The 24,731-nt window shown below is 41.4% G+C and overlaps 1 protein-coding gene and 1 long non-coding RNA gene across 8 annotated transcripts in view; one reads left to right on the forward strand and one right to left on the reverse strand.

Annotated features, from left to right (window-relative positions):
* Positions 1-24,731, reverse strand: part of TNIK (TRAF2 and NCK interacting kinase) — a 377,380-nt gene that overhangs the window by 307,165 nt on the left and 45,484 nt on the right. The gene's annotated exons all lie outside the window — the stretch shown is intronic.
* Positions 10,364-13,279, forward strand: LOC144302263 (uncharacterized). The gene is made up of 3 exons (XR_013369101.1): positions 10,364-10,554; positions 11,830-12,038; positions 12,896-13,279. It is a non-coding gene; the product is annotated as an uncharacterized LOC144302263 (long non-coding RNA).

Below are 24,731 nucleotides of genomic sequence, written 5' to 3' on the forward strand. Positions count from 1 at the left end.
AACGGTCCTTCTTTAGAGTATTTTTCTCCACCAGTCCTTTGATCTTTGATGGAGATGACAGTCATTACAGTTGTTCAACAAATATTCTAGTTCTCCTGCTGCTATGTTACATGAGGTCATTCCTCCACCCTTCTTTAAGTTGGGTGCAGCCACATGATCTGCTTTTGCCAATGCAATGTGAGTGAAAGTGATGGGTCACTTTCAGATGGAATATGTGATTGTTGTGTAAGATACCGTGATGACTATGGAAGCAGACATGGGAATGAAGTCTCCACGGGTCTCCACTGGGTAGCTGATGAATAGAATTCTCTCTTGATGGGCTCTGGACATGTGGCATGGTCAAGAAATCAACACTGGTTGTAATAAATCTCTAAGATTGTTCGTTATCACAGCATAGCCTAGCCTCTTCTGACCAACAGAACAGAAACAACCAAATGGCGGTGATACTAATAATCTCACTGCATAATGCTTCATGATTTCTGAGACAATATTTCTGAAAAAAGCCCCTTTTTTACTGGGTAAATCTTAATCCTCAGACACTGTGGGGGCCATTTTGCAAAAATCATTTTATTTAATCTCTGCATTGATCCTGGGAGGTCCACTGTTTTCAAAAGAGAAGACCAACACTATGAGAGTAACCTACGCGAGATCAATGTCCAACGCCAACATGCACACTCTCCCCACTATCTCTAATCCACAACATCTGAAGCCAGCCCTGGGAAATAAAAACGCTTACAAGGCTGGCTGGTAACACAGGAATTTCAGGAACCCTTTGTTACCAGGAAGGGGAAAGAAACATTAAAACATGGAGTTTGCATTCACAGGGCTGATCACACCCTATAGGCTGAAACCAGGGCATGCCGGGGCTTGTAGTCCCTGCACCCCACTGAGGACAGCAGAACTGCAAGTCCCCCAGCTGCTCATATGAGTCCTTTGAACTCAAAACCTGCCTTTGAGCTACTGTCAAGGTAACCACGCAGCTGAAAATAACTAATTGGGCAACATTCTCTGACTGCTGGCATGGGCAGTTATAATCTCAGCATCTCCGTGGCAACCTGACTGGAATTCTGGTTATTTGCACAAAGAAAAACCAGTCTCCGTTCAGACCAGGGCTGCATTTTGTCTCTACTCCACTTTTCTCATTACAAGTTGCTATTGAAGGAACAATGCTTCTTTTATGAAGAATGTTTATTACTGGTCTGTGGAAAACCAGCATTTTCATAATCTGGAAAAATTTGGAAAGGGAAAAATCGTAATATATCCTGTATTGCCAAACACAAAGAGATTTTATTAAGACAGGCTCTATTATAAACAACAGTAAAGGTCACCATGGAGTAAGTGACCTATAATCAGGCCACAGAATTCTATGGAGATGTCAATGGCATAGTCCAGGCAAGGAATCCGAACAACTACATTGAGTCAATGGACCAGTGCTCATCTCCTGGGCACTGACAAGGTGCTATTGCAAACCCTGACCTAAGTCCCAGGGGCTCCCCTGGCCTACTCTGTTCCACCATCCCATTCCACAGTGCTGAATCAGGAGGGAACATTTACTAGAGGAACTGCTGTAATCCATTTTTCAAGTCCCTTGCCCAAAAAGAAGAAGGGATGGAGCGTCGGAACCCTGCTCCAACCTGACAAACAGATAGAACACAATGTAAATGCTCAGGGAGTTCAATGGGTGGGAAATCAATATAGAATGACACAGCCAAGGAAGGCTAAAAGGGAAACATGGGCATCAGGCTGGACTTTAAAATACAGACAGAATTTGCAGTACAGAGAGCTGAGCAGAGGGACAAAATTGTTTTTGTAACGGTGCCATTTAAAAAGGATACATGTTCATCGCCTGTAGCACTTCTGTCCAAAAGGACAAAAGTTTAGAAACATGTCACTTTGGGGATAGCACCTTCATTCAGCAAGTTTTACATCATTTCTAGAAACCATGGTTCCATAAGCATTTTATAAGGCAGATAGACCAAGTAAGTATTAAACACATGGCTATAGCAAAGTGGCACACACAAATGGCATTGAATACTACATAAAGCCATTAATTTTTTAAAGATATTTATTTATTTATTTGAGAAAGAGAGAGAGCATGAGCAGGAGAGAGAGGGAGAACCAGACTCTTCGCTGAGCAGGGAGCCCAAAGCAGGGCTCAATCCTGGGACTCTGGGATCATGACCCAAGCTGAAGGCAGATGCTCAGCTGACTGAGCCACCAGGCATCCCAAAGACATTAATTGTTTTAAATAAAATGCTACGCTTGTTCCAGGCAACAAAGGAATCAGTATATAAGTGGGACTGCTGTAATGATTTGCTTACATATACCTTCCCCACTCAGGTCTGCTCCCTCCTACCACAGAGAAAGGGCCAGGCTCTCTCCAAATTAATGTCCTTAACAATGTGCACCATACTCAGGCTACAGAAGGCATCTAATAAATATTGGTTAAGTACGTAAATAATTTTATCAAGACAATATAAGACATGTTATTTATTGTTTTATTGGTGAAATAGAGACCGTATGTATATCATGAAGATATGGATACACATTCGTCAGGAGTACACAGCTGAGCACCAGAGAACATATGAGGCCACATTCAAATACGGGAAGGCTTCCTGGAAAGCTCATTTTCCACAAGGATTTAAGTGCTTGTATTTTCATATATTGGGTTAAACATTGATAAGATTGTATCAGTATTTTTTCTGGTAGCAGTACCGTCATCAGCCCACCAGGATCTCTATGGGTTTGAATTCAGTCTCTTTCACCAATAGGAATGTCTTGGTAAAAGCATCTAGAAGCATATCATCAACCTCTACCACTTATATACCTGATTTTCAAATATAGTAAATGCTCTTTAAAAAAAAAAGACTTATTTGGGGGATCCCTGGGTGGCTCAGCGGTTTAGCGCCTGCCTTTGGCCCGGGGCACGATCCTGGAGTCCCAGAATCGAGTCCCACGTCAGGTTCCCGGCATGGAGCCTGCTTCTCCCTCCTCCTGTGTCTCTGCCTCTCTCTCTCTCTCTCTCTCTCTCTCTGTCTATCATAAATAAATAAATAAATAAACAAACAAATAAATCTTTTAAAAAAAGGAAACATCATTAAAAAAAAAAAAGACTTATTTACTTTAGAGAGAAAGCACATGGTGGGAGACACAGAAGGAGAAAAGGAAGGAGTCTCAAGCTGACTCCAAACCACGAGCCCGACACAGAGCTTGATCCCACGACTCTGAGATCATGACCTGAGCTGAAACCAAGAGTTGGACACTTACTGATTGTACCCCCGAGGCACCCCAGTAGATGCTCTTTATTTCACCTCTTTCATTTGGAATTCGCCATTGCTTAGATGAGAACTGGACAGCAGTTTAATTATCCACTGTCCACACAGAGAAGATTTTAAGGAATAATGTAAAAAAGATAACCAAAGGAATAATTTTTTTTTGAAAAAGCATTTCAGCCAAGTGTCATTCACATCGAATCCCTGGCTAATTGCAGTCAGACATGTCTATTAACGCTGGCGCTCTAGGACTGGTGTTAGACAACACTGCTAGTCTAGTAGCTCCTAGTGATTGTCTACACCAAAAAGGGAATAAGATTCTTTACAAATTATTATTGTCTTACTTTTCACCAATATAAAAAATTCAATTCTTTAGATTAGCAAGGTTGTCCTGGGAGGCAAAAAGGATCATTCTAGTTCTCAAATAGAGACTTGGTCTAGTGGCCACACTGGCGCTAATTAAAGAAGATCAACATTTTTGTTTTGTGCACTTTTCAATAAATTAAAAGGCCAAAAATAATTTAATCATGAAGAAGGTAACTTCAATTTAAAAGAATGAGGAAATAGATATAAGCAGCAACCCACCAATTAAAATATCAGTTTCCTGTCCTAGGAGTGCCTCAGAGCTCAGTTAGTGAGGCCTAGTTAAAACTCTCTAGGTAAAAGTCTTTGTTATAACACAGAAATTCTTGCCCTGATTATTGAATTCCACTCAGTAGTTAACCATACCACACAATACCATGCTAAGCATATAATTCTTATAGAGTATCTACTTCATTGACTACTGTTTGCCAGTGAATATGTAAGCAAAAGAAATTTATGGTCACATCCCAAACCTGACATCAGGTCTCACATCTTTTATACTTGTGCCAAAAATCTTTCAGAGATAGATCTTTCCTTTTTAAAAAAAAAAAAAAAAATTTATTCATGAGAGCCAGAGAGAGAGAGAGGCAGAGACACAGGCAGAGGGAGAAGCAGGCTCTCAAGGGGAGGCCGATGCGTGACATGATCCCAGGACCCCAGGATCACGACCTGAGCTGAAGGCAGACACTCAACCACTGAGCCACCCAGGCATCCTCTAGAGACAGATTTTTCAAACAGCCCTCTCATGTGCCCTCTCCACCAGTATATTCAAATGTGTTTTCAAAACAAGAAACTTGGGGAATATACAGATGAATATACTGTGAGGAAGGTGGGATTTTGTACCACAGATGGTCAAGTCAAACCATGAACTAAGATAGATGACAATGACTGAAAAATCTGCAAGTCATTAGAGTTAAGTGTCTCTTTTGAGTAGGGACCATTTGGCTTGTACCAAAGCCACCAGCAGACTGAGATTCTATTAAGTGTGAGGCATGGGAAGTTCTAGCAAGCACTGGTAGGGAGACACTAGTTCTCCTCTCTGCGGTGTCTCATGGGTGAAGGTGGAGTAATTCTAAGCTCTGAGGGAGAAATGCAGGGTCAAAATGGCTTAAGTGGGTGCAGAACTGGGACTCCAAGCAAAACCAAAGCAATGCTGCACCATCAGTAATACTGGCAGAGGAGGTGGGGCAGGGTGGGTTTTTCCAAAGAGAGAAAAGACTCCTGCCAGTGAACTACATGGCTTTTTGATATGTTTATTTTACCTTAATCCTCTCCAGGAATAATGAAAAATGATGAAACAGCCTGCATGCGTTTTGGCAATTTCCATATACTACAAAGTTCTCAACAGAGACACTATCCCCGGGCAGAGCTTGTGAGCTGCTGAGCTGGCCCTCAGCCTCCATCTCCTAGTACCACCTCATCCCTCCTGACCACCAGAGGTCGAGCCCTCAGAAGAGTTACCTCTTGCCTTCCTGGAGGCCACCAGACCTCATCGTACCTGAACAACCAACTGCTGAAAGCCCTTGCTTAGAACCTCATTTTTATAACACAAAATTTGCCACTGACACACGTTACGAGCTAGAGATACTCTCCTCCTGATAGAGTTAGGGCTCTAAGAAGTACTACACAGCATATTTAAGACTGTAATTCACATATTTCTAAAATTAGGTACAAAAAGGTAGAAAGAGCCCGGCATTGTAGAAATCGTTTCAATTCAAATTTTAAACCATGCTACTTACTAAGTATGTGACTTTGAGCAAACTGCTTACTTTGTTGAGTTTTCCAAAGTTCTTGGGAACAAAAAGTTACCTCCTATATAGGGTACTTCTTCCCTGACCACATCTTCACACACACAAACACCCTCACACACAGCATCCCTTGCTGCTCTACTTCAACTACTTTCTTCTTTTTAAAGATTTTATTTATTTGAGAGAGAGGGCATGTGTATGCATGTAAGAGGGGGAGGACAGAGGGAGAGGGAGAAGTAGACTCCCCACTGATCAGGGAACATGGTTCTGGGCTCGATCCCAGGACCCTGAGATCATGACCTGAGCTGAAGGCAGGCGCTTAACCAACTGAGCCATCCAGGTGCCCCTCAATTACTTTCAGTTAGTCTGTGTACAAGCGACTTCTTACAAGCTGGTTTTCACCTCCAAGCCCTTCCTCAAACCCACCTCCTTCTCCCTAGCAGAACTTAGTTGTTCCCCCTCTGTGTTCTCAGAGTATTTGTTCTAGAAGATCACCATAGCACCTGCCATTTATGGTAATTATGTGTTTAAGTCTCTGACTCCCTCTCTAGACTGTAAGTAAGTGACTTGAGGTATTTCTGAGTCATACTGATATCTCTAGCTTCTAACTAGTGTCCCATTCATAGAATGTCCTCAATAAGTGTTTAATGAATAAATGAATCTATGTGAACAGTGTTCATTTCTTGAGCACTTATTTTGTAACTAAGCATTTACATGCATCATCTGTAACCCTGGCAAGAGTTCTAGAAGGTGGACACGGAAACTATAATTTTATAGATGAGAAACGAGAGACCCAAACACAGCAAACAAGTGATTAAAGTCAGGGTTGGACCAACTCATGATCTGCCTATAAAGATTCTAGAATGACACCTAGTACTTATTAGGGCCTCAGAAAAATAGCACCTTCCTTCTAAGCAATCAATAATAAGGGTGTAACTGTCATAATGTATCAGAAACGAGACTCATTGATGTTGGTTAACACTGTAATCTAGGAAGTTTGAAAGACAAAAGCTCATTTCACCAAATTCTGCTTAGCACTCATAATCAGTTTTTTTAATCGCACATTAATCATTCCCAAAATATTTTCCAAGTGCCTGCTCAACGCCAGCTCTGTACTGTGCACTGGGGACCTGCAGATAAGAAGTCACCATCCCAGTCTTCCAGGAGCCAACACCAGGAGGTACCAGCATTTGTAGAGCGCCTGCTATGGGAACTTCTGAGTGCCTCAGAGCACATATTCTTAATGGGCAGATGTTACACACCCATTAAGTCTGCCATTAGGGGGATCTATGAATCATTTAATGGAACACAGGGCAGCCTGCTCGTGCAATGTATGTGGCCACAGAAGATTCTTTTAGGAAGATAATGTTCATATTACAATTGAAGAGCAGCCCACATGTGGACTCCTGCCACCTGGGATAATGAAGTGAGGCCTTAGGGAACTGATCAGTTTCCAAAGAAACGACCACAGGGCTGCCACCTAGCAAAGTAGGGAGCAGGAAAAACATCAAAGCCATTCATCACTGACATTTTACCACACATGCCTTGCCAACCAGTCCCTGGAGGAGCCCCTTTTTTCCACCAATGCATTACATCCATCTTGAGACTGGCAACCTGGTGTGCCTCTGCTCACAATAGCAAGAGGCATCCTTCACACAGCATCCTGTGTAAATTGGACCCCCGAGCACAACACAACGTGATAGGAGTATACCTTGAATGATATGCAACAGAAGTGGTCCTGGCTAACAAAGGAACTGGGGATTCCCAAACACCTTCAGTGGCCATGTCATGATCAGCAAATACAATTTTTAGGCAACATGTGGGAAGTCTGCTATGGCTTTCCAGCACTGACCAGCCTCAGCAGAGCAAAGCCTAATGATCAGGGTGCATCTTTCTGCCCTAAAGCTTGGGCATGCAATCCGCCACATAGAAGAGACCCTGACAAATTACCTCAGCATTTTAATTTAGCTATTAAAATGCCACTCAACTGAATATCATCTTGCCAGATCCTCATTCGGTGTTAATAACTGCCATATCATCTTTGAAAGCAACACAAACATTGTTGAAAGTAGATAATAAATAATGATAGTACAAGACTGCAACCTCATCCTTGTCTTTTGTCACATAACCACACCTGATCTGTGTTCTATACCTTCAGTTCTCACCATCATTGCTCACAGATGGAGTAATTATTGTTTGCAAACCCCTCTGAAGAGCCCCTGTTTCACAGGATCTCCCAGAGAGCCACCCAACTAATAGAACTAAATGTCTTGGGTAGGTACAGAAGCTGCCAACAAATTGCACTTGGCACTTGCTTCCACGGAAGAGTGTGATGTTGGGTGATGTTGCTCATCCCATCTTTTTTAGGTGAAGGTCTGAGCCCGTCAACCTGACTAACTGAAGGGATGCATGTTAACCTAACACCTGCCCTTCACGAAATGAGTGTGCTGGCTTGAAACTACTGAAGGGGTTTAGAATATTCCACCCCAAAATACACCACTTTGACGTATGGATTATTTTCAGCTGAAGACGAATGGAAGGAAGCAAACGCACAAACACACAAATTCTGCACTCTCCCTCTTTACCAGGAAGGGCAGAACAATTATCACCCCCCAGAGACAACTCTAAACTCTTATAGCCCAGAAATACACCAAAAGAATCTACATAGTAAATCTTACTAATGAGCCCTTACCTTCCATTATCTTTCTCTCTATATTTATCTTCCCACAGTTTGCACTCTTGGAAGCTTAAAACACTTTTTCTGTCTTGTCACTTTTCTACAAATTCATTGCTTTTCTGGTAAGATGCTATACAAGCCCAAGTTCTAACCACCTCTTTGAGCTACTCCTCACTGAGTTCTCTCATTTGTATGCACATGTATGTGTTTTTAAAAAATGTGTTTCTGTTGTTAATCTTTCTTTTATCCATCTAATCTGCAAGGCCCCAACAAATGAACCAAAGATGCGTAGAGAAAGAAGTCTTTTTTCCTCCCCTACGCTATATTCTATCAAATAATTCTTAATCTGTCTATGCCCATGAGGGTCTGTGAATCTCCTGAAACTAGATTCCATGTTTTGTGCATGTACATTTTTTTTAGGGAAGGGAGTTCAAATATTTGATTATCTGAAAGGACCCTAATATCCAGATTCTCAGTTGACCCTTCAATATTCCTTCAACGTGAGCTAAAATGGTGGTACACTCACCTAAGGAAAGAACAAACTCTGTTATTATAACTCTCCTGAGTCACCTAAGAAAGGTCAAGGAGCCCTAATCCTTTTTTTTTTTTTTAATTTTTTTTTTTAATTTTTATTTATTTATGATAGGCACACAGTGAGAGAGAGAGAGAGAGGCAGAGACACAGGCAGAGGGAGAAGCAGGCTCCATGCACCGGGAGCCTGACGTGGGATTTGATCCTGGGTCTCCAGGATCACGCCCTGGGCCAAAGGCAGGCGCTAAACCACTGCGCCACCCAGGGATCCCAAGGAGCCCTAATCCTAATCCACATATCCACATCTTTTTTTTTTTAAGATTTTATTCATTTATTTTGGAGAGAGAATGTGTGTGAGCATGCAAGCAGGGAAAGGGGCAGAGGGAGAGGGAGAGAGAAACTTAAGCAGACTCTGTGCTAGGGATAGAACCTGACAAGGGGCTGAATCCCATGACCCTCAGATCATGACCTTAGCTGAAATCAAGAGTCAGATGCTTAAGTGACTTAGCCATGCAGGCACCCCTTCCTAATCCACATCTTTACATAAAATGCATCCACGATCTCTAAGACCCACCCTGCACAGACTACCTTGGCTGAGATGACTTACTTCTCACCTAGACCCTAAGTCCTAAGGAAAAACTATTTTTATCTATTTTATATCATTTCTGCATGTAGTAAAGGAAGGGGCATTTGTATATAACAACAACCATGATCAGTCAATTGATGGAAAGCACCTTTGATTTTCAGAAGTATCTATTTCTATTTTCTGTCATAAGACACTTGTAGGACAAAATTTTTTTAATGACTATATATAAGGCCATAAGATGTGGGGGGACAAGACTTTGACAAACCTATAACAGATACCAGGATAAGCCTGCTCGGTAACAGAGACAAAGAAATGTCAAGATCTAGAAGTTCCCAATACTCTATAATTGCTGAAGACTAAAATTCTAACAAAGTAACAGCTCAAAATCTCCTTTCAAGTCCTCACAAAATCAATTAACTCCTTTGAAAAAATAGTAAGCAACTGTACCAGGGTTTTTCAGAGAACACAAAGATTAATCAGGTGTGGATCCTGCCCTCAGTGAGCTTAGGGAGCATGCTTAGAGGGAGAAAAACCACGGAGCCATAACACCTGCCCCTTCACAGCTCCCAAGAATGCTTCTTGGTTTTCAATCCTAAAGCTGCAGAGACTGTGCCTATCCTTCAATAAAACAATATCTGGTCAATGTGTACACAGGAAAAAAAAATGTATATTCAACTCCAACGCTCAAAACATTTTAAACAAAACACAATGTAAGAGAAAAGTTTCAAGTTATACTTAAAACTCAGTTGGTGTAACAGCAGAATGATGTGTACATGATTTTGCAAAGTGCCAAATTCAGCAACAAAGAGGGTGTGGTGGGGATGCTGCTAGCTGCAGCATCCTTCATGATCAGGAAGCTGAGGTTTTAGCATTTTGTAGTCTAACAAAAGAGCTTCCTCATTGGTATTTTTACTGTGTTTTAGCTACACTCTAAGAGGGTTGGGGCTTTAGAATTGACATGTAACATATTCTCATTTTCCTTATAAAAAGGAAAGAAGAAGGAAAGGAAAGGAAAGGAAAGGAAAGGAAAGGAAAGGAAAGGAAAGGAAAGGAAAGGAAAGGAAAGGAAAGGAAAGGAAAGGAAAGGAAAGGAAAGGAAAGGAAAGGAAAGGAAAGGAAAGGAAAGGAAAGGAAAGGAAAAGGGAATGGGAAAGGGAAAGGGAAAGGGAAAGGGAAAGGGAAAGGGAAAGGGAAAGGGAAAGGGAAAGGGAAAGGGAAAGGATAGATCTGCCCCAGGTAGCTTTTTAGGCAGAATGTCTGGTTTTAGGAAAAATTAGTGCCTATATCTATGAACCGGTTAACAAATAGTTAGAAGCACCCAAACAAAGACAAGTGAAGCCTTGGCAGTTCAGAGAAGGGAGATGTTATTTCTAACAGGTAAGAGGGATACCAAACTTTGTTCAGGGGCCTAACTTTGAGCCCAGATGTTGAAAGGCAGAATTTAGACAAATGCAAATGGTAGGACTCACCCAGCAGAAGGACTAAGAATTGGGCAGGAAAGTTCAGGGCATGGGCAGGACAAAGGATATGTGAAGGGGCTGATGGAGAGCTGGGGGTTTCAATCAAGTTCTAGTGTTCCCAGTTTTCCAGATTTTCACAAGACAACCTGGTGGCTTTGAGAAAGGGCATGAGGGGTTTGGTCATCATGACCTAAGTTAATGACAGAAATTCCCAAAAAGCTAACAAGGGTCCCACCTAAAAGAGGAGCACAGTGGCCCAACCTATGTACTGTTAACTCAACATATGAAAACAGCACATCTTTGATCTGCCCAAAGACCTTCAGTCTTGATTCTAACTTGTTAAAAAAAAAAAAAAAAAACAATTATGTATAAGAAACTTTCAAATGCATTTTTGTCTCCTAAGAAAGGAAAATTTCAACCATTTTACTGGGCACGAAAATATCCGCCCTAATCTGTTTCTGTCTCACTGTCCAATAAAAACAATGGCTTTCTCCCTTTGACACAACGTGGCCTGCCCATATAAGTCACATTTCTAAGAACCACGGTAAGAGGGCCACTATCAGTATATCTAAGGGCAGACAGGCCTTTCAACCCTCTCTCCTGGCTCAGTGCACTCTCTCCCTTGCACAAGTACAAACACATGGAGAATGTGAAGAATGTATCTAAGTTTGGCAGTGCTACTACATTCTGCCGGTAGAAGTGCCCCCGAATGGTGCGATCTGAAGCAAAACAGCCACAGGAGCAAAATGCAATCTCGAGGTCAGTGCAGACCCAGCTGCCCTTGTCTCTTAGACATTCCTGGCTGGAATCCCACCGAGCAAATGTGGGGGAAGAGAAGACAAGACAGACCAGAGGATCAGGAAATACCCAGCTGCATGGGGAAAGAGCAATCATCAAACCCCTAAGCTGAGCATGCAAACAGCAATTTCTCCCCACCCCCCCACCCCCCACCCCCGCAAGGAGTGCCCCTGAGGGTGGACCTGTAAATTATCCCAGGATAATTTTCAATCATGCCCTGACCTTACCACTGCTTTTTAAACCCTGCCTCTTGAGTTACCGGCCAGTCCCATAGGGGGTCAGCAGTAGGTCCACAACCAGCTTCCACTATTCCACCTGAAATCTCAATAGAATAACGTCACCCTCATAGAGCAGTTTGGTCACTCAGCCACTTCTGAAACCTTTTTTCCCAAAGCTTCAGTTGGGAGTGATCATGACACCCATTTAAGGACAAGTGTTCAAGGCAAACAATCCGTCGTTTCTTTCGTAATCTCAACGTTGTCAACTAAGAGAAGCTGCACAACTGAGAAATCGAGTGTGATGTTCGTTTCTGAGGTATTTATTGTCTTCCAAGTCTACACCGGAAATGGACACTCATACATTCATTCTTTGAAAGATATGTAGGTAAGTGCTTACAACTGCATTTCATCAATTCTCAAATACACATTTTTCCACATTTTAACGTCTCTGGAATGGAGATACTGTTGAAAACTAAGATACTGATTCCCTTCTTTTAGTACACAGAACACAACAGCATGCTATAGTCGATTACGTGTGCCACGCAGGGACTGCTCAACACTTCCTAACTGAGAAAAACAAGTCTTTCCCCTTGACTGTGTCCTTCCCTCTCCAATGCATCCTTGGATACTGCTACCCAAGCGATCTCTACAGCAAATCTGATCGCGTTACCCTTCCCCTGGTTTGAAGGAGCCAATGAATTCTCTTTACCTCTGGGTAGGCAGGGAGTGAGAGGCTGTTCGTGACATGTCCCAGGACTACTTTCTCAGCATCATCTCCCCGTACCTTCTGCCAAATGATGAGCATTTTCCTCAGTGTACCACATTTTTCTCAACTCAACATAACCTCCAGGATTCAGCTCAAGTATTGGCTACTTGAAATCTTTCTCTGAACCTCTCCCACCTCCCCAGGGTTGAAACAGATGTTTACCTTCTGAGGTCCCACTTGTGTATTATTGTAGCATTATCATACTTGAATTTGGGCCTCTTTACCTCTATCTTCCAATAGATCATGACTTCTACAAAGGCAGACTGCATCTTGCACACTTCTTATCAAAGCGCTTGGGACACTTTGGGAGGTGGAGATCAGAGCATAATTAATGAACAGAAGATGGGCGAACAAACCTCCTGACATTCTCTTCCTTGGTTCACGAGATGACTCACAGGTTCACAAAGTTCATGACTTTTAGAGGTCATCAGCAACCAGATAAAGTTTCATGTCTTCTTGGTTACTCTTAATTGCAGGTGCCCCTTCTCTGAAAAATGACACTGCTGATGGTCTCTAGTTCCCTTCTATTCTACAATTCCATTACTTATACTCCAGTGAAAGCTACCTGCTATTCTGCTCATGGAGCGTTGACCAAACACTGCTTTTGAAGATGGATTCTCAGATTGGCAAAATAGCCCAGCTCTCAAGATCCTCAAGGTTGTGTGTTGAGAGGACAGCATGTCTAAACTCCAGAGAAAATATGTCATTTGAAAATGCATATTCAGGGATGGCTGGGTGGCTCAGTGGTTGAGTGTCTCCCTTTCGCCCAGGTTGTGATCCCGGGGTTCTGGGATCAAGTCCCGCATGGGGTGCCCCACAGCAACCTGCTTATCCCTCTGCCTGTGACTCTGCCTCTCTCTCTGTGCCTCTCATGATAAATAAATAAAATCTTTAAAAAACAAAGAAAATGCATATTCAGTATAATTTTATAACTGGAAATCAAATACTCCATTCATTACAAACTAAAGAATATAAGGCTTTACAAAGTGATCTTGCCAGATAGAGAAAGAAAAATATAGTGATCCTCAACTGAAGAGAGGTGATACATATTATCTTTTATATAGTCTTTTTTATCTTTTATATATTTTTTAGAAAGTCTACCAAAGGGGGCATGGGTTTTAGAAGTTCACAAAACACTGGGAAAGCAAATGCTCACATAGCATAGTCATAAAGAGTAGTATAGATTCTGGTATTCCTCTGGGTTGAAATTCCAAATCTACCCCTGGCTAACTAGTTTTGTGATTCTGAACACTTTACCTCCCCAAGCCTTAGTTTTGTCATCAGTAAAATAGGAATTACCATACACATATCACAGGGTCATTACAGGAATTAAATTTTTTAAAACTGCACATAGAACTTCCTCTAGCAGTACTTGCTTGCCACTTAGCAGGCCTCCTAATGAATGATCGCAATTATTACAACTGTTACTAATATGGTTCTCCAAACACAGGGACCATGTTATATGCTCCATTACACTGCACAGGGCACTGGAGATGCACACAGGCACTCAAAAAATAATGGCAAAGGTGATGGCGATGATGATAATGAGACAAAGTAGTAAGTATCCATGGAAGGACGTCTGATTTTTTTTTTTATTATATACTGAAAAGAAATCTTTTCTATGATTCACCAGCTTTTGGGGGGGGAGGGATCAGATTTTTTAAAAACTCATGAAATATATCACAGACACCAGGAGTGCTTATGATATATGTGTGCAGTTTATATAAAAATTATATACATTAAGCACAGTGAACATCCACGTACTCACCACCCAGCTTAGAAAACAGAACATTACCACTCTTTCTGATGTCATCTGGATGCCCCACTCCCCTCCCTGGTAAGCCCTCCCTCCCACTTCCCAGGGTAACTGCTACCTTGAGCATTACATTTCTCAAATTTACCATTTCTTGGTTTTTTTTGAAACAGCTTGATTGAGATATCATTTGCAAACCATAAATCACCATTTAAAGTATTCAATTCAGTGCTTTGTAGTATATTCGCAGATACGTGCGACAATCACCAGAGTCAATTTTAGAATATTTTCATCTCCTCAAAAAGCAGCCCTACCCCCTTTGGCTACCACCCCCAATCCCCTCACCCTCAGTTCTAAGCAACCACTAATCTATTTTCTGCCCCTGCAGATTTTCTTGTTCTGGACACGATTAATGAAATAGTCCAATATGTGACCTTCTGTGACGGGCATCTTTTACTTAGCATAATGTTTTCAAGGTTCGTCCGTGAAGTAACATGTATCAGTATTTCATTCCTTTTTATGGTGGAATAATTTTCCATTGTATGAAGACGCCAAATTTTGTTTATCCATTCATCAGCTCATGGACATTTGGGTTGTTTCCACCTTTTGACGGCTAGGGATGCTGCTGCTAGAATCATTCATGTACAACCTTCCAAATGGACATATGTTTTCATTTCTCCAGGGCGTATAATACCTAGAAATGGACTCACGCCATCATATAGTAACTCTGTTCAACTTTGTGAGGAACTGGGTTCACCAGCTTTTATGCTGATTTCCAGATGACTAAAAGATAAAAGTTTACTAATGACTTATGATGCTAAACCAACCTATTCAGCCAAAGGTAGACCCTCAGAACCAGTGGCAACTCATCTACCTTGTAAGGAGTTACGTACCAATTATTCATATATGGGCAGAAACCATGCTACAAGAATGAAAATGTTCTAGCTGTTAAAGACAGCCAGGAGCAAGAGAAGAAATGGCCTTGATAGAATCAAGGCATCCCCCCATTCTATTCCATTCCATTCCCTTCCACTCCCTTCCATTCGCAGTTGACTCCTTTCACTTACAGAAGGTCATTTTTAAAACATCTTCCTTTTAGACTCAGTCCATTATTTGTGGATGCCAATTCTAATGATGAAATCATTAAAGGTAGAATATAAAAATGGACCAATACTGAAGAATTAGAGAAATATCCACCCATTGAGCAGACGCTGTTTTTTTGTTGTTTTTTTTTTTCGTTTGTTTGTTTGTTTGTTTTTTTATGTTTTGTATGACTCCCTTTGAACAAGTACGTTTGTAAAGATGCAGGTAAATCTACTTCCCACTAAGAGTCTGAACTGCCAGGAGGACGCTGATATCATATGATGTGATATCATATGATGACCAGAAAGTGGACGAGGGGTGGCAAGAAAGAGATTAAGGAACAGAAACTTCATTTGAGAATCTCTGAAAGTGACATCTGGAAAATCTATTCGCACCTTCACAAATCACTGCAGGTCTGACGTGTCAGTCTCTAAAGCCTTCGATACAAGAGTGCTAAGGGCATCTGTCTGTGATTTTCCTACTGAATGCCTGCCTTGTTTTCCACGGTCTGCTGCACTCCTCTTTTGTTAGTCATGGCTGGATTGATGGACGGAGAGAGGTGACAGACCAAAGAGTACATTGCTTACCTTTCTGTTAGTATGTTGAAGGGGTTAAGAAGTTGGCCAATACAGAAATGTCTCTGAATTTTAATATGGTATTTCTGAATCTCTTTGAGTCGTGCTATACCATTGCTCAGAAAAATACGGGGTAGGCTTCCAGAAGCAAGGATTCTACATACCCCATGGTAACTGGCATGAAAATACGCTGACTGCTCATCCGCTCCTGTGAACTCCATGTCCCCCTAATCTCAACGTGCAGTTAGTTAAAAACAAAGAGAAAAGAAGATAAAATTCCTCCTTGTATCAACCATATTTCAGTTTAAAACAAAGTAAAAAACAAAGAATTTTAATTCCTCCTTGCGATGACAAATGGATTTGCAAAATGACAATGTATTGAAGAGTTGTTTTTACAACTGAAACAGAGATCTCACTGTGATATACTTATATCTCAAATGAAATGCATACAAAGGCTCGCACACTTTCCTAAAATCCAAATGCAGGGTCACCTGGGTGGCTCAGTGGTTGAGCGTCAACCTTGGCCCAGGGCGTGACCTGGGGATCAAGTCCCACATCAGGTTCCCCACAGGGAGCCTGCCTCTCCCTCTGCCTGCGTCCCTGCCTCTCTCTCTGTGTCTCTCATTAATTAATAAATAAAATCTTTAAAAAATAAATAAATAAAATCCAAATGCATTCAGACGATCCATACACCCCAGACATTAGTATGTAGCTTATTAGTGAAACTATTCCCATAATACAGCATAAACACTCTTTTTCCTTTCTGCTTAGTTCTATGGTCAAGATTTACAACATATACAAAACACAAAAATAGCGTAGCAAAATGTGACCTAATACCCCTTTAGGGATCCTAACACTTTTATCTTTTTCTTAACCTTTACTGCCACGGAATTCTTAGATCTTAGAGATGAAGTGTTATGTGTAGAATAGGAAATGTTGGAGAAAGAAAATACAGTGGCGATATGTGGAGGTTTAATTTATGTTGGCCAAAACACAATCTTCCCATGTACGGATTCTTTTCACACCAGTCACAGTAAATAGCACAGAACTTTTGGAGACACCAAAATAACTGATGTTTTACTATTAGCACTTTTCAAATCATTCCTCCTTAGACTGTCACCTTTTGCCAGCTCCAAACAGACTTCACAACTCCAAGTTTCCACTGTGTAATTCCAACACTGCAATATTTTCCCCAGTGAGGTGTGAAACAGGTCAGTGTGCGGAGCTAATGGCATCAAATTGTTATTTAAGGGGAAAGAATGCACAGTGCAGAGCTGTTAGCAGAATAGGAAGCCAAGTGGAGGGCTTCTCCTTCCACAGTGGTCTGGAATGGAAGGCCTGTCCCTAACCAGCTGACAAAGGAATCCGGACTCCTCCCTGCAGGGCCCACGAAGCAGCCTTTCCCAATCTGCATCCAGCCCAACCTTCCACCTCATGGGCCACTGTCTTTCTGCCACGTGCCCAAACCAGTGCTACCGAACTTTCTCACAGGCAACCCAGAGGTAAAGGGCATGGACAGAGTCACTGCCTCCACAGACCTGTCGCCTTGTGTGGCACTAAGGTTGGGAAGTTCTGTCTAGATGCCACATATGGGAATGCATCCCCAATTTCCTGGACCTGTCAAGTCACCATCACAGCTCCATGCTGGGGAACACCTCTCCCCCTCCCTCTGCAAAAACAAATAATCCCTGTTTTTCCAGATTCCACTCAGACATCCCTGGTACAGCCCTTAGCCCAAAGAATGGGAGACCCTTTTCTGTGTCCCCAGGGCAAGTCTCACCCACAAGAAGCCTCTTCCCTATCTGTCTCCTGCACTTGCAAGTAAGCCGGTTGAGGGCTTATTTACGTCTGCATCCCTGGAGCTGAGCACAGTGCCCGACAAATCATAGGTGCTCCACTGCTGGTCTCTGAAATAATTTAGAACTCATCCAGAGCATGCAGAGAACAGAGAGATTTCAGAACCAGTCTCCAGCAAACAGGGATTTACTCTGAAGCGTGTGCATTCAATTTCACTTGTGGTGGTGCTTGCCATTTATGGATTCCTGAAGAAATTATTTTAAGCCTCCTTCTGAAATGCAGCATGCAGTCTAGAAGATCTCAAGCAGATGTGAACAGCAGCAGGCAAATTCCCTTGGCCCCTGAGCCTCCCTCCCTCTTGGAGGCCGGTTTAGCTGGAGGCCAATCAATCACAAGAGTGCTGGTCTCGCCCTGAAATCCAGCAGCATTCAGTATCTAGTAATTTATGTCCTAAAGAAATAATCAGCAATGCGCGAGCAATTATGTTCAAGGTTATTAAATGTAGCATTATTTATAAGAGCACAAATTGGAAATGGACTAAATGTTCAACAACGGGGCATTAGTTAAATAAATTATGAACATCTCAATGCGAGAATACTAGGCAACTATTAAAAAAATCATGTTGATAAGAATTTTTCATGACACAATAAAGATCACTGCCAAAAAATACAGAATAAACAACATTATACACAGTTTATCCAGTTTAATTAATAGAAACCTGTATAGGAGTATCTGCATAAATTAGACAAATGGAAGGAAACACATTAACATGTTTGGTGGTGTCTATATCTGAATGATAGAATTATGGGTGATAATAAACTTTATTTTGGTCTCCATCCTTTTTCAGTGTTTTCCACGTTTCCCCATTCTAAGTATGTTTTACTTTTGCATTAAGTAGGAGGTTGGAATAAGATGGAATAAAAAAAAAAAATCAAAGCAGAAGGAAATGAAGAATGCTGATTGATCAATTGTCCTGCTCTGGGCTGCACATAATTGTCCAGCCAGGTTCTGGGAAACAGGTCCACTGTCAGTGTCACAAGACACATAAATAGTAAGGCTCTTCCAGGAATATGCACACAAGGATGCCCAAGACCTGACCTAGCTTCCAGTAAGTTCACTGGAAACGGATCTAGGGGTTGTCAGATTTTTTTCAATTGGTGGAAACCATCCTCTGGACCCACAATTCTCTTTCCATTCTAGGACTAAACCAAATATCTAAAATTGTAAAATTTTCTGAATTTGATATTTAGAGAGATATAGAGGTTTTAAATATCATACTAAATTCTTTTCCTGAAGTCCTTATTTTCCTCATAGAAAATGCTAGATCTGGATCTCTGCCGGAAAGACATTTCCTCTCCATTTATAAACTCTTCTACTACTCCATTTTGTAAATAAAGTAAAATTCTATTTCATCCTTAATGTTGCTGAAAAAAATTTTTTTAGAAAATTTCAAAATGAGGAAGGATTGGTCAGGATGATGAGGAGTGGATGGTATCACAAAAGGTGACAGAAGAGAGTTTGTTGAGCATCACATGCTCCAAAGAAATTGACGGGAGATGGGATCCTTTGGCTTTGGCTTCCAGTGAGCGCTGATGATCTTTACCAGAGTGATTCAGGCAGAACCAAAAGTCAGAATCACATAGGGTAAAAATAATGAACTATTCCTTACGGGGCTTATCTAAAAATGGCAGGAGAAGCACAGGCCAGTGGTCACAAGATCAAGAGAAGAATTCAAATCTGTATTTGAAGCTACAGTGAAGGATACAGGGAAAAGGAGACCAGTGAAAATTCAGGACGAAAAGAATAATGGTGGAGCAGGTCTAGCCCTGGAAGAAAGAGAGGCTAAGAACCAGAGCCAAGTGAGAGATCACTCTAGAGCAAAAGAGGCCATTTTGTCTGCTGGAGCTCAACTTGGTGATTCTTACCCACCTCGGGAGCACATCAGAATCTCCCGAGAAGATCTTACAACCACGACACACCTGGGCCCCACCTGCTGAACCATCATCTTCAAGGATGTGGGGCAAGCTAATCATCTTTTAAGGTTCCCACGTTGATACTGATGCACACTGATGGGGAAAGAAGAGAGGATGTGTTCAGAGGCAAACACATTCATAGCCTTGTCCGTGGGGGTAAGGGCAGAAAATTGAAGGAGGGGAGGATTCAAAGTTCTGTCAATGTAGGTCATACCAAGAAAGAAGGCAGGAGGTGAGCAGAGTAGAGAAGTCTTAGGATGGTCTCTGGGTATGGCTCAGAGCGAGGCATCTGGGAGCAGCAGGTGGGACTGGCCATCATGTGGAATGTCCAGGAGCTCCAACGAACCCCATGGAATTACTTCTTCCCAGTAGGGCTCAGCCACACAGAGACCCGGGGAGAAGCAGATGGTCAGGTGGATCTAAATGTGGGAGTTTCACAGGGAATTGGCATAAAAGAGCAAAGAAGCAATTTCATGTCAACCTCACAGGGATGTTGGAAGAATTAAACAATGCATTTAAACATAGCCCAGAGTCTCACACAAAATGAGAGCTCAATAAATGTTAGCTGTATTGTCATTGCTGCTGCTGCTGTTATTTATTTCTGGAACCAGGCAAAGTGATCCCTGTTTCTTAGGGACCTACAAAATACAAGTCAGCGGTTACCCCTCGCTAAATAGGAACACTCACAAACTATGTGGGGTGTTAAATCTTTCAAACAAAAGACGCTAATGACCATGCATTTTTATAGGTTTCCATTTATGCTTACTTTTGAATAGTTCGTGGTTGGGCATTCTTGTGATAATACCTGAAGATAACTGGTACCGTTGTCACCACAAATATGACAGCACAAAAGAGGTAGAAGGTTGAACGGAAAATAATGCTGTCTTTAGAAAGTCCACGAGAGGTTGTTTTAGGGTAAGACATTCTGAGCCTGTGTATTCCATTATTGCTGTCCCCACCTCACTTTAAAGAGATTTGTGGAGGTTCTCAAAGACACATGCAGAACAAAATTAAGAAAGCGAGGCAATTAATCTAAAGAAAACTAAAGGGTAAGGAAATATATATTTGGTGCCCAATGGAATTGAATGGACACGCTTACAGGTCCTTTTTCTCGATGCCAGTGGTGGGTGTCAAATTTGGCTGTGAATCACCTAGCAGTGAGTGCAAAGAGAAAAGCAGGACCCAGGAGTTTCCAGGAGTTTCCAGGAGTTTCCAGGAGTTTCACGGTTTCCAGGAGTAAGAGAAAATGCTGGGGATGCTGTGATTAAAGTATAAACATTTCCTCCTCTATAAATTGACAGGAATACAGTGAACAACATCTACAATATCATCCACATAGCAACACTTTGCCACCTGATTAAAAGAAATCAATCCTTCAGCTTCAAAAACACTCTTAATTCCTGGTCAAAGAGACTAGGTACCGGAATCAAAGCACAGCTCTCCAAAATTCAGAATTTTTTTCTCTATATTTACTAGTCCTTTTTGTTCCATAGTAGGTAGACTCACTTTGAAACGTATCCAAGTCAAGTCTATTCATGCTTCTCTTGGAGGAATTAAATTCACACATCATACATGACTGATATGATCACGCCTCTACAAATAAAGTGTAATTTCCAACCTAAAATTCCTTACCAAGGAAAACTAGCCAAACGAAAAATCATGAGAACACGATAACACCATGTTTAGATATGCGGTGTCTAAAAACGATCCGCCCTTTCTCTGAGAGTTCCTGAAAGATGTGTTCCTTGAAACAAGGGAGTAAGCTAAGAAAGAGAGGACTCAGGATCCAGGAAAGATCCAACACGGAGGGGTGAAGAAGGATGACAGTGAAAGGGAGGGATCAGAGGCTCCAGAAGAAATGACTCGCAACAGATGGGAGAGCAGAATGCCTGCTGCAGCTCAATACACAGTGACAAGGCAGTTCACGCACAGGGCAGGAGTGTACAGCGAGGCGGGTGATGAGTACGTAAGACACCAACCGTACCAACAGGAGCTTTGCATTGCAAAGGGGAGGGAAGCTCTCTATCCACCCGTTTCTGACATAAAGAAACAACAGAAGTGTAAGAAATTCATAAAAGTGGCTACTTACAGGAGGCAGAGGGAAATGAATAGATTACGACAAGCGTAGGAATGAGACTTATTAAAATATATCTTATGTGTTGCTTTAATGCTCGAACCACATGTATTACCTCTTCGAAAATAAATAAAAAAGAAAAGAAATATTAAAAAAAGAAAAACTAAAACTAAATTTAAAAAAATTAAAAGAAGAAAAAAGAATGCCGATTCCTTTTTAACTGATGACCGGTGAGTGGTGAGTGGTGTCACTCCTTTTAGTTTTTCTTTTTTTTTCCTTTTGGTTTTTCATGGCAACAACTGTTGACCTACACCTGGCTTTTTATATCACACACGTCTACAGAGAATCGAAGGTCACAGGACATGGCTGCAGCCTTGAAAATAAAATGAAGGTAGGTATGAGAAGTGGGGAGAAGCATTTTCAATTTATCAAAATGAAATACAGCCTCTTGTTTTCTCTACAAGTAATATTGACCGTGTTCCCATAGTATGACCCATGTAGAGAAATAAGGTGACAGGGTGTTCTTCGTGGGGGTGTGATTAGGGTTCTGGGCAGGGTCTTTGTTAAGCTAGGCTGCTTTGCTCACTGCAGGGGGTGTAGCATCCCTGGCCCCTGCCTGTCCACCAAATGCCACTATGGCCCCCCATTCACTGTGACAACCAAAAATGCCTGCCCTGTCACCCTACATCTCCAAAAGCCTCTACAACTGACTGCGAACCACTATAAGCAATAAGTAAAGAGAATTAAAATTAAAACTTGCCAACTTTTTCCCATCACTGCAACTAATTTTCATCAGTTAATTAATTTAATGAATTTTCATAACACATTCGTTAGGAAATCATGAGCAATCTGATCTGACAAATGTTTGACTGTTACTAAAAATAGTTGTGCCTTGAGTTAAAAAAGAAATGATCTAAAGAAAATCTGAGGAATCTAGAATCCTTGCCAGGTTTCAGTCAAACCCGCTTCAGAGTGCACAGTTTAATTTTTTTTTAAGTCTGTATATATTCTTTCATTGATTATGCTAATTAAATCTCTTACGAGTCCTGCAAGCTTGGCAAGGAAAATATTATTTTCCCCATTTTCACAGGCAGGGAGTCCAAGGCTCAGAGTACTTAAGTGATTTTTCCAAGCCCATAATTGACAGAACTTGGGGTAGAAACCAGAACTTTTGGTTGCCAGGCTGGCAGTTTTTTTCCTTTCACTCTAGATAGTATTTCCTCTATGACAAGCCAGTAACACATTGACTCAATTCAAATCTTTAACCCAGTAATTATAAATTTGAAATGTAGCATCGTCTTTTTAAGTAGTTAGGCCAGGGATAATGGTCCTGAGAACGATGTGATTTGAAAATCCATAAAGCTGACTTAATAAGCCCACACAGGTGGTAGAGGTGGGTGCAGCCATTATTCCATTTTACAGGTGAGGAAACAGAGGTTAGCACTGTGTTCAAAGTCACACATCCATAAGAATGAGATTTGAATACAGGCAGTCTAACTCAGAAGGGAAAACTTACAATCAATTAAATTTAAAAATAAATCACAAGAAAAATTGATAGGTGGAATGCTTTAGATAAGCAATGAAATGTTCTCTTTAAGTTTGTAAGTAAATCAGTACCCCTCATAAAATTTTGGTTGATTTGTAAAAGTGATTTCACAGGTCAGAAGCAATCATGCAGGGTTCCTGGCTGGCTCAGTCAGTAAAGCATGCGACTCTTGATCTCAGGGGTAGGGTTGTGGGGGTCCTAAATTCAAGCTCCACGTTGGGTGTGGAGATTACTTAAAAATAAAAAAAAATCTTAAAAAAAAAAAAAAAAAGCAGAAACAGGGGTGCCTGGATGACTCAGTTGGTTAAATGACTCTTGATCCCAGCTCAGGTCTTCATCTGAGACCTGAGATCAAGGTGGTGAGTTCAAGCCCCTCATTGCACTCACTCCATGTTGGGTGTGGAGTCTACGTAAAAAAAAAAAAAAAAAAAAAAAAAAAAGAAAAGAAACAATCACACAGCTTGTCCTTTGTCAATTTGGCCAGTATTGTAACCAGTCAAGTAGCAGGCAGTTACTCAGTTATTGATTTTCTACTCCAAAAATACTTCCGTGAAAACAAAGTAACTCTGAAATAATGAAGACTCTCAGACATCTTATTTGGATGACACAAAGGACTTAAAATTTTTCTCCCCTTACTCTACCAATGCATAGCGTGAAAAAACTAAATAAGTAAATGCACAAAGAACTCCATGATACCAATTTGGCAAAAGATCGCAACAAAGATAATACAGAGGCAAAGAGCAGTCAGGAAAATAGATCTACTTAGTGCAAACAACTTCAAAATAGAAATGGAGAAGTTGATCCCATTCTACTCCATGTAGCAGGTTATGATGGTCATGATGCATAACCAGTGCAAAAGATGACACTTTTCTCTTCTACAATTTCTCCAGAGCATCTCCAAATTCTATTTTTTAACCAAATTGAATCTCTAGATGTAAGGGTATGATATCCTACTAGGAAATACTACCTAACCGGAAATTCACTATGTCAGATAGTTTTAACAGAAAGAGTTATGCTCATGCCTGAAAATCCAATCCAGGCTGAGGGCAAATGAGAATTTAAGGAAAAGCTGGAGTTATAGCTAAAGAAATCATTTGTCTGACTTCTCAGAAGACCCAGAGCTCTACAGAGGTAAAAAGGAAAGGGCCAGAGAAAAGGCAGAGTTAATAAAACTCTGTGTGGCCTAAACTTTGTGATAATTTATGTTTGGTGCCATAGTATAGGTTGACAAGTATGTTTGGGTCTCCAATACCAGGATTATAAACACACAATCAAGTTAATAATTAGGAAGTCAATGATCCATGACCAAAGAAGAGCTAGAAGAAAAAACACAGCGTCGACTTGCTATTGATCCAACAGTGGTCCCTGCTGCCACCAGACATTCATTAATTGCAGAACCTTACACTGTCTTCCTAGATGACAGAAATCTGACGCCAGCATGCATTCCAGGAGCTGCCTGGCAGGGCTCTGGAGCCAGATCCACACAGAATCGGGGACCGAGAAGAACCCGG

Source organism: Canis aureus, chromosome 31 (assembly GCF_053574225.1).
Source record: "Canis aureus isolate CA01 chromosome 31, VMU_Caureus_v.1.0, whole genome shotgun sequence".
NCBI lineage: Eukaryota > Metazoa > Chordata > Mammalia > Carnivora > Canidae > Canis > Canis aureus.